Source organism: Erpetoichthys calabaricus, chromosome 3, assembly GCF_900747795.2.
Source record: "Erpetoichthys calabaricus chromosome 3, fErpCal1.3, whole genome shotgun sequence".
Lineage (NCBI taxonomy): Eukaryota > Metazoa > Chordata > Cladistia > Polypteriformes > Polypteridae > Erpetoichthys > Erpetoichthys calabaricus.
Window position 1 is genome coordinate 308,309,915 of NC_041396.2, and position 9,506 is coordinate 308,319,420.

The following is a 9,506-nucleotide window of genomic DNA, read 5'->3' on the forward strand; positions in this document are numbered from 1 at the left end:
GATACTGCAGGGCTCAGCATTTCTATTTATTACATATCTGTTTTATTTAAGTGTGTATTGATTTAATTTTGTTGTATATTATTAATTCATTTTTATTCTTCCCTAATTGTTTTTCTTTGCTTGTAACTATTTCTTTGTCCTTTTGTAAAGCACTTTGAGCTACACCCTGTGTGTGACAACATGCGACACAAATAAACATGGCTGCCTTTATTGTTATATTAAAATGGCAGCCATGCAGATTATAACTATGATTGTACTAAATAAGTTTTAACAGTTGTGCCAAAACGATTAACACTAGAATTACCAGAGTCTATGAAAAAATTTGTAGATCCGGCCTACCTTAAAACCGTTCTCACCTCTCTTTTGTCTTCTAAATGTGCCGATTAAGACGAGCAGCGAGCAGCCGGCTATTCCATCCCCCTCCATCACAAAACGTTCACTAAGTTTTCCCAGCTCATGCCTTGTTTGATTATCTGGGAGTGATTATCTGGAGTTTTAGAGTGGAAATAATAGATCGTTATTTGGAACACACTCATTTCATGTGTGTTCCGTTTCTACAGTAATCTGTGTAAACACATTGTTAAAACAGAAACGTTTTCATATTTTAGTAATAAATGTTACAAAATGTAGGCATAAACTATAGAATGTGTGAAGCCTGACAGCCAAACATCAAAAAACACTTTCACAAAAGGTTCAAGGCTGTAGCAACACTTTCCGTAGCGTAACACTGAGATTTGCTGACTCAGAACACGGCCGCCCTGCCGCGCTCTAGAGACCTGAGTTCAGTTCCCCACTGGGAAGGAAGTGTTTTTTTTTTTCTTTGTAGCCTCAGACGGACATAAAATTTATAAACTGGTATGCACTGTAAATTGTTAAGTTTAAAATGTCGATTGCAGTTATTTCTGTTGATTAATTCATGCTTTTTTACTTAGAGTCAGAACAGGAGCTTATTCAGCTTATTCATCTTCTGATCTGACTCTAAGTAACAGCGCCAGTATAAATCACACCCAATCTGACGCTGTTCATTTTCAAATAATATTGCATTACTTCAACAATGTTTTCTGATCGGTACTATTCGCGTCATAAAATGATTTCTTCAAAACGTCACATATATTTGTTTTGAGATAATGAATGGAGCTGAAAATTACAGGTGCTTGTTCTGTGTAATAGGAACCATAGCACAGAGAGGTGTGTACACTGCAACAAGTACACATGTCGTAAATGTAGGAAGAGCGCTCCTTAGGTGAGCTATAGCGCGTCTTTATGTGAAAACAGCAGTGTCAGATGCGGTAGGGAAGGATCCTGAATGCGACTGAGAGAATGAAAAGTGAATAAAAAAACAAAAACAAAGCTAACCTTTACAAATATCATAAATTACACCAGCTGTTACAGACTGAAATCAAATGTAACTTTTTATTCTAAAATAGTAAAAATAAGAGCAGTTCACTTCTCAAAAGGGAATCGAATAAGATCGAACTGATACTGTTGCACCAAGGGGCCGTCGTAGTAAATGAATGTCAATGTCACACACTAAGGTGGCTTTTTTTTTCTGCAGTTATATTTTTGAATAAAAGCGCACTTGTTCTGTTATATTTGTACCTTTCGTGAAAAGTGTTTCTTGGATATTTGGACTTCAGGCTTCATACATTATATAGTTTATGCCTACATTTTGTCATTTACTACTAGAATATGAAAATCGCTTCTGTTTTAACAATTTGTTTACACAAATTACTGTAGAAACAGAACACACATGAAATGCGTGTGTTCCAAACAACGATCTATTATTTCCACTCTAAAACTCCACTTCACTCCCAGATAATCAATCAAGGCCTGAGCTGGGAGAAGTTCATACACATTCTAAGTCGGTGGGGGGATGGAATAGTCGGCTGTTTGCAGCTTGTCTTTATCTGCACATTTAGAAGACAAAAGACGATGGTGGAGAGGTGTGAACGGATTTAAGAAGCAATTTAAGGTGGGACGGATCTGCGAGTTTTTTCGTAGGCTCTGGTAATTCTAGTGTTAAAGGGTTAGGGTCTAAATCCAAAACAAATACTGCTCAAATCATTCACAACATCTAAGCTTGCAGTCCAAATTAGCAAAACTGGCCATTGTTGGTCCAGTCATACCCGTGAGTGTTGCCAAGCAGGAAATGGGATTTTCTGCACTAAAAAGAATAAAAACCTCTCTAAATACATCAGTCAATCTGATTCAGATATGCCCAGGAGGACCAGGTCCAAATGAGTTTGACTACACAAAGTAGGTTTATAATAGAAAAGTGCATTATTAAAGTTTTGTAATATGTTGCAACAATCTCTTGTTTTTGATCATCTGGTTACCCCCGCATTGTACTTGACTGAAGTGAACTTCTGGAGAGAACACTCGTGTATCGTATATATTGGGAACAAACCAAATTTGCTTAGTTCAGTAAATTAGTGTCCCCTTTCAATTGTATGAAGGGCTTTATGTGCACCCAGAGAAAACAGAACCTCTTGAGACTGCGAGGAACTTATTACATTAAACAACTGTTGAACCTCCTCTTCAATGTCTTTCAAGTTCTAACAAGTTTAAGGTCACCAACGAAAGCAATGCAAGCACTTAAAGCACCAGAGAAAGCATTGAATTCACATTTCAGGACAAGTTTGGCATTTTCAAGTCTAAGTTATTTGCTCACAGTCGTGGTATCCCGATTTCTCTGCAACAGGACAAAGATCAAGTCTTTAGAATCCTGGTGCTTCCTGTCTTGCTATATGGTTGTGAGACATGGACGCTCTCCAGTGAACTGAGACAGGGACTGGACTCCTTTGGTACTGTGTCTCGTTCATCTTCCTGGGGCCAGGGTCATGCATTCACCTTGGAACATCATCGCCATTATTGACATTATTTAATGTTCCTGCCCAGATGTGGGATGCTATCTCTTTTCTGTAGACAGCTAGGAAATAGTTACTAAAAAAGTCATATGTATGACCACTCACAGTCTTTCACTATATGAACGCGTATTCTCACCTTTCAAAATGACATTCTCATTGCGATATTTCACAAAAAGGACCGCATTATCTGACAAAGAAATTGCCTGCTGCAGAGGGTATCATCATGCTTGCACATACTTGGGTAGTCAAGTAACATCTAGCAAGAGAAAGATCAAGCATGCTCAAAGTGTTCAGTAGGCATACATTTACTTTAATCAGGTTGAGGTTTACTAAGTCCGGCACTACAAATGGTTTAGCAAAGGCACAGCAGTAGTGCAGATCTGTCATTCAGTGTCAGGGTCTGCATGGAGTTTGCATGTTCTCCCCATGTATTTATGGATTTGTTGGTATCAGTAAGTATCAGTGTGTTTATTCACTCAACAGCTTCTGTTATTACCATATCCTCAGCCAGAGTAACACGGCATGTGCAATAAAATTGGTTTGTGGCAATTCAATCGGTTTCACTGTGGATGGGCTCTATCGCGTATTTCTGCATTTGTCTTTTCCTCAGTGTTTCTGTTATCGTGCAGGTTCACAACATATCACGAAGAGTGTGTAGTACATAGAATGGCCCTCTGAACTTGGCATCAATGTGCAGGTGGATGAAAAAGAAAAAATAATCAATGCGGTCCAAACAGTTCAGTACTGAAATAGTGTTAGGTGTATAAAGTACAATGTAACTCTTATGTGCACACATCACCACACTGCCACTTGGCATGTAAAACTGGAAAAATAGGCACCGTTTGAGAAAAAATCAAACAACGGACTGGAGTGCACATCTGTCTCTTATTACAAGTCATGGCAGGCCATAACCTCTGAAGAATTGCAAAGATAAAAGTAGGCAGCCTGAAGGTTGAGAAATCAGCAAATTGGAGAGAATATCAAAACGCCACCTACGACGCCTGCTGCTAAAAGAACCACAGATTCACATCAAGAAAGCAGTGCCAAGAATCTAAAATTATAAAATGCATTACTTCCAGTTCACTTTTGCTGTCACAGTCATGCTTCAGAAACAAGGAATAAGAAGTAACAAATAATTACAAAGCAGCTGACCAGCTGATCTGAGTGAGCGGGAAGGAGAGTGCATATGCAGCATCTCAGCGAGGTATGGTGGATCAAGCCCATTTAAGGACTTAAAAACAAATAAAAGAATCTTAAAATGAACTCTAAACTGAACAGGCAGCCAGTGCAGTGAGGATAACACAGGTGTAATGCGCTCATTCTTTCGTGTGCCAGTTAAAAGGCGTGCAGCAGCATTTTGCACCAGCTGGAGCGGAGACAGGGTGGACTGGCAAACACCAACATACAACGAATTACAATAGTCCAACCGGGTTGTAATGAAGGCGTGGATTACTGTTGTAAATTGATCTTTGGAAAGAATGTTTTTTATCTTCGCCAAATGTCTTTAGCTGAAAAAAACAAGATTTCACCACCGCGCTGATCTGACTGTCCAGTCTAAAATCCTCATCTATCCTAAAACCCAAATTTGTAATAACAGGTGTACCATATTGTGCAAGGGGACCCAAATCCACAGGAGCAGAAGTAGAAATAGACCTACTGCTGCCCCCAGGAGCAAAAACTATAACCTCTGTCTTATTTTCATTAAAATGTAAGAAGTTTACTGCCATCCAAGCTTTCACCTCTTCTAGGCACATAACCAAAATTAAAGAGGTTTAAGAGGTGCTGGATTTGAACCGAGGACAGTAGATCTGTAACATGGTGGAGTCAATCGGTGTGTGCTACTGTGCCACCTCAGCTAACGATAGATTAACTAAATTGTGGCACTGCCACATAAATGCTATTTGATTTGCTTTTGTCTCTCAGCCGTCCTCAATGTCAGCCCTGTAGCTGCTTATGCACCTTTAATATGGTGGGTGGGGGAAGGGAGATAAAAATCAGACACATTGGGCAGAGGGACGTAAAGAAGACCTTGGGGGGATGGGGTCTGTTGCTGTGGTTTCCAAGGATTGTCATGGAGAAAGGGTGTCAGGAAAAAGACCACAAGAAAGAAGGAAAAAGAAAAGAGAAAAGGTGTCAACACATACTAATAAACGGGACCAAAAAAACAGCAAACGTTGGCTACCCACGGTCAGAGAAAGGATTGGCTCGCCTGCTTACGGAGGTGGCCACCTCGAAGACTTGTCCGGCCGACTCACTCTAAAGTATAAATGGATGGGACAGTCAGGAGAAATGAAAGTAGGTGAGATCAGAGTGATCCTTGCTAATCTGCGGTAGGGACGTTGGAGATTCTGGGGAAAAAGAGAACAAGGAGAACAGACTAATATTATTATTATTATTATTAGTGCCTGGATTTTGGGGTTTGTCTGGGGCAAACGTTTTTTTTCCCCTGTTCTTTACATACTGTATTTGTGGGGATGTGGGGGAGGGAGGTGCGTTCACGTATTTGGTTGTTGCCATTTATGTCGGTATAGTTTTTTTTTTTATATAAGATTAATTTAATACAGACTGTTGTCTCACGGTTATTGTGCTGAGATTGTGTCATTTATATTAGTTATCATTTCAGTATTGCAGAAAGGGGTCCGAGGGCGTTTTGAGGCTGACCTGCTATTCGACTCACATACGGTGGTAACGTATAGCGATATCGGCCGGGAAAGGTCAAAACATTATAAAAGAACTCCAATTTCTGAAGTTAACAGCATTCATACTTACAGCCTCATGTCATTTGACTTAAAGTGGCAAACAATTATCCTCTGAGAGGAAAAACAGTAGAGTATGGATGAAAAAGAACAAAACACTTTCATTTGACTCTCTTTGGACATTTTTTTTTTTTTTGCTAATTCTGAGTAGAAATATCTAGAAGCAAAAAAAAAAAACCAGCCCAATGGATGCACAAACCAGTGTGTTTTCTTCATGCGGGTCCCAAGCCCGGACAAATGGGGAGGGTTACGTCACAAAGGGTCCAATTTTGCCAAATCAATATGTGGACAACAAGACAGATTTCCATACCGGATCAGTCAAGGCCTGAGTTAACAGCGGCCACCGCCAGTACTGTTAGCCAACAGGGTGCTGGTGGAAATCGGGCTGCTGTTGGCCGAAGAAGGAGAAGAAGAGGGGGAAGGCATATCTTGAGGCCTACTGTTTCAATATAAAATGTGGTGAAATGATACCAAAATGTATTACCCATTTTAACAATACCAATAATCGTGATTATGGGGGTCACTATAATCATGATGTGAAATTTGGATTTCAGCCCATCCCTAGTTAAGATACTGCTGCATTTCTTAGTTTACTTATTCTATCAGGATTCTTATTTTCTGTATACCTTGTAATACAACATACAACTTTAAATTTGTTTTTTTTTTACTATCACACAAACATTTTCTGCCTTATTTTTCAGCATGGATTCTGACATTTTATGTGATATGTTGTTGCTTACATGTACTTATTTAGCTGACACCTTTATCCAAGGCGACTTACAACATTGACATTTCTTTTGGTTTTCCAATTGGAGCACAGGCAGGTCAAGTGACTTGCTCAGGGTCACATAGTGTCAGTAGCGGGATTTGAACCCACTACAACATGACCATTGGAAGTCACAGTATAAACAATGGTGACCGCTTCAGCATTCATCCAAGTTTGTGATCACAAACTAATTCAAATATGCTTGACATTCATCATTGTATGTAAATGCCAAGGGGACACAAAACAAGTGCCTCTCCGCCCTATGCTTTAATGTCTGGCCTAAAGAATAAAAGGATTTGATTAAAAGCATGAGGTTGTGGGTACTGTGCCTCACAGTAAGGAAACCAGGGTTCGCAGCCAGGGTCCTCCTTGTGTGGCGTCTGCATGTTCTCTCTGTGTCTGTGTTACTTTGAATTGGTGCTCAGATTATCTCCCGCCGTCCAAAGACATGCAGGTTAGGTGGACTGGCCATCTTAAATTGGCCCTGTTGTGTGTGTGTGTGTGTGTGTTTGTGGGTGCTCACTGGCACCCTGTCCTATGTGTTGGTCCTCGTCCTGTGCCATTTCCTTGCTGGGATAGACTCCAGCCCAGGATTAGAAACTGAAATGAATGAATGAACATGAGATTGTGCACTTGAGGAGGCAAACAAAAGAGAATATGGAAAAGCAGAGTATTCAATGGGAAGCCAGGGTGAAGAATCGGCAGGGGAGTCAAATCAGGTCCAAAGAAGTGAGAGGATGTTGGTCCAACAAAGTAATTCCAGGTCTGAAAGGGAAGACACTGCACAAACAAACCTGCCACGAAGCAGAGCAGATGGCTTCATATTAAAATCCCTGGTGGTTCCAAAGACAACGGGAGAGGAGGGATTTGGTGAGTGGGTTTGGGCGGGATGGAACTAAGCTAACAAAATTAAATACAAGGAAGAACATTCAGAGAACAGAAAGACAGAGAGGTATGGGTCTGGGTGAGTCTCATTAAAGCGCAGCTGTATGTGGGGGAGAGCTTGTAGGAAGGTTTGAGTTTCAGCCGCCTCAAGAAAGATGACTGATGTAAAAAAGACTCTTCCTTACCGGAGACCAAACTCTTACAGTTGTTGTCCTTCCAGAACCTTTGATGAGGTGCGCTACTTCTTTGGCCTTTATTCCATGAAGCAGATATGTCTTCTTTACTTTGAGGGCTCTGTTCAGCCGATACCTTTATGCTTCTGTCACATGTTCAAATCTTAGCCCCGCCCATTCACCTGCACTAATTAAAATATATTTGCATGTTGAGAACTTGAAAATGGAAATGCAAAGTGGAAACTGAAAACTCAGTGAGCAGCAGGTGGCGCCAGTGCTCATTTGCATTTCACTTTTCATTTTTGCAGCTTCATTTCTGAAAGTGAAATTTCAAATGCTGTTATCTCAGTTTATTTCTAATTTTTACAGCATTTTTGTGTGTTGTCTGTGAAAATGAAATTGCAAAAGAGAGATTGCATTTTCATTTTGTAATTTTAATTTTCATCCCCATTTTTGCCTCCCATAATAAAGCAGGCCCTGTGACAGAAGTGGCAATGTCCTCCACTGTAACCCTGCAGCTCATCTCATCATGTAGGACTGAAGCCTCTTGAACGTCCAACTCTGCTAGAAGTTGTGCTTGGACACACTGACACAAAGAGACCCCCAGGCACACGATGACTAAAGTCTTTAAAGCCGCTCAGCACATTCTGATCTGCTCAGTCTTGTTGGGCTCTCCAGCTGAACTCTTCATGTCCGACTTCTCTGACTAAGAGGACCTGAAGACTCTCTGTGGTGAGGAGGATCAGCCAAGAAATAAAGTGAGAGCCGGTAAGTCCACCATAAAGGCTGAGTGTGTAAAGTGGACATTGAGTGGTGGTTCAGCAGTCGGCTTTATATTTGAGGAGCCGCGTGTCACTTTGTGTCACATTTGGAGCACACAGTTTTGTAAATGAGTGGACAGTGAATGGAGCTGAGGTAGCAAAGGCCTTCTTAACTGTGGCCATTTTCTCTTTCTATTCAGGTACTGAAGCTTCAGTTTTCACCCTGCAGTCTTCTGAGTGGTGAGGAGTTTGTACGCGTGAGTTTGTGATCTTATTGATTTGAACATCCGCACGAGTATCTTTGACACCTCATGTCCCCTGCTGGTGTAACCGTGTGTGTTTATAAGGGGGTCACACAAGTGCTGGCCCACTTTCATTCATCTTTCTCCTTTATTCTTTGGTTCTGTGCTCTTGTCGTTTTCCAGTCTTTTCTTCCTCTAGTTCACTCACTCTCTTATTTCTCTTTTTCTAATTCACTTTCCTCTGTTCCTAAGACACCACATTTTACTGTAAATAAGAGAAGAAAAGATGAGAATGGGAGTTCTGGAGTGAGGCAATAAGGCATGATGGGTAAAAATTAGAAACAAAATACATAAAACAAGAAAACGAAATACTGAGAGAACAAAAGAGTATAAAATAAAGAAAGGTTTAGGACGAATTGTGAATATCCTGGGCCACTTAGCCAGAGCCCTGACTGTAGAAGAGAAACTGGTGGGCATTGACCCCCCAAACAGCTGTAGATGTATGACCTCTACGTATGGATATGGACGCTGGAGTACTGACCAGAAATTGGGGTCTGCAGTGATGGCGGAGCCCCCACGTCAGGAGCAGCAGTGGTAAGCGGTGTGGAGTGTGTGGAGTCGAATATTCCAACATGGCAGATTTCACTTGGAATCAGACTGAGCAGACGCTTTTATACGCCGGACACCTCAGTAACTGACGACTTCCTAGTAGGCTTAGAAACTTAATAGCCGGGTTTCCAAGTGTTACCCACTAGAGAAAGTTTAAAGGAGTAAAGGAGAAAAGGAATTTCAGACATTATTACCCTTAACGCTGCTGCATTTAGAACAGAACTGTTCTTATTAACTTCATTAAAGTAAAAATGAAATACATGGACAAGAATCAAAACGTGTAAGGCAAGTGTGCTCAGTGTCACTCCACAGTCTCACCCGGCATGCTGCTGCTTCACTGTCCCTGTTCTCTGACCCCAAAGAGCAGACGTGCAGTGCACCACAATAAATAAATAATCCACAATACAATGCAGAGCTTGTGGACAGTAAAAACACTGAGAGACAAGT